The following is a 2093-nucleotide window of genomic DNA, read 5'->3' on the forward strand; positions in this document are numbered from 1 at the left end:
AAGATGAAGGCCCGAAACAGGGCCTGTCCCAGAAGCTGTGTCGCTTCTGTAGTCCACACCCTCACCTGTGCAGACTAGTCTCTGAGAGATCTGGGAACCAAGATGCCAGTTTTTGTTTTATTGCCTGTGAATATTCTAGGACTTTGGTATTCTGAAAAAAGCTTGCAGTTACTGGAAGAAGTGTTTCAGGCTTTAAGTAGCGCAAGAGTGTAGTGAGTTTGATTATTTCTGGCATAGCAGCTTTAATTACACTGATAGCTAGCACCACTGCCTCTGCAAATGCTTTGACAGAAGAAGTTAAGACAGCTGCTTTTGTTAATCATTTAGCAAAAAAAAAAAAAAAAATGTTGCTAATGATTTGTGTATTCAAGAAGATTTAGATAAGTGTTTGCAAAAATGAGTTGACACTCTTTATGATACTATTCAAATTATTGGAGAGGAGGTTCAGAGTCTAAAAGTAAGGATCCATTTCAAGTACCATGCCAAATACCAATTGATTTGTGTTACTTCTAGTTTACAGTGACAGTCACTATAGTTAGGGAAAAGTTCAAAGACACTTGCAGGGTGTTTGGCATATTATTCCAACACCTCTCTGGATGTTTTAACTTTGCATAGTGGAACTACGAATTTAAAGAATGCTGCTCTGCTGAGCTTTGATGCTGCTGATATTGCTGATAAAAGTGGCCTGAGGTCAGTATTTCCATCTTGATCAAGCTTCAAGAATGGTATAATATGGCTTGATCATGCTAGCCCTTCTTGTCCTGGAAATACTTCTATTCCTTCCCATTGTGTTAAAGCTTACCTTTAACAACATCAACATGTTGGTTGCCAAAGTACATGACTTGAAACTAAAAATGAACCCCCAGACAGAGTTATAAATTTAACAGGCTGGCAAGCCAGGGACAGGGAAGATTCTGCACAGAGCCTTACCAACCTAAGACAGAGGCATGCACCAAAAGGTCATGTTTGTTTATAACAAACACTAAAAGTTCATTTAACACAAGCAAGCTATTTGTGTCTTGAAGATAGGTAAGGAAGCTGTTCTTGTCAGAACAACATAAGACAGGCTCAGACTTATTTATGAATTAAAAGGGGAAGACATGGAGAGCCTTTTGGGGTGCTGCTAGGCAGGAATCTGACATTGGCCATGATAAGGGAGTAAGTCTAGGCAAGAATCTAACTTTAGTCTATAATAGGGAAGTAGGTTCAGGCAGAAATTTTAATATTAGGGTATAAAAAAGAAGTAGGCTTCAGTCAAGATTTTGGGCTTGGACAAGGAAGTGGGCTCAAGTACTTTGGTCATTATTACAAGCCCTTGGAAACAACTTTTATGGGAGTAATCACAGGACTTTGCTTACTGCCTTGCTAGTTCCCTATTGTACTGCTCGCCCATTATACTTGCATGTAATTAAAATGATATAAAAAGCAGATTGGGAAAATTAAATTTGCATTCAGTCTCAGAATTGACTGGGGTCATACTGAAAAAAAAAAAAAAGGCTGCTGGGTTGAATCAGTCTATATCTCTTCAAACTCCTGGCATGCTATGTTGAGAAAGAGGCCCAATGCTTGTGTTAACAGGAAAAATGAAAAGGCTTTGTCTACTTCCAGACTAATAATGATCAGATTTGATAGAGGGAGACTCCCTGAAGATCTTGGCTTTAGACAGGAGAAAATCAACTGGTACTGGTAATACATATTGCTAAACCCTCAATTGAAACACTCTGAAACTGATTGGGAAATATGTATATTTCCAGCCAGAACATTAGCTTACTAAGCCAATAAATCTATAAGATCTATTGACTTAAGAGTTTATTGGCTACAGAATTCTCATGACTTATTACATATCATCTTTTCATATGGCATGAATGGAGATTTATATTGCAGTTTGATTATATGATCAAACTAGCTTCTGAAGAAAGACAGCTGTCCATTTTCAACAAATGGTGCTGGCACAACTAGTGGTTATCAAGTAGAAGAATGCGAATTGATCCATTCCTATCTCCTTGTACTAAGGTCAGATCTAAGTGGATTAAGGAACTCCACATAAAACCAGAGACACTGAAACTTATAGAGGAGAAAGTAGGGAAAAGCCT

The sequence above is a fragment of the Mus caroli genome, chromosome 9, assembly GCF_900094665.2.
Source record: "Mus caroli chromosome 9, CAROLI_EIJ_v1.1, whole genome shotgun sequence".
Classification (NCBI taxonomy): Eukaryota; Metazoa; Chordata; class Mammalia; order Rodentia; family Muridae; genus Mus; species Mus caroli.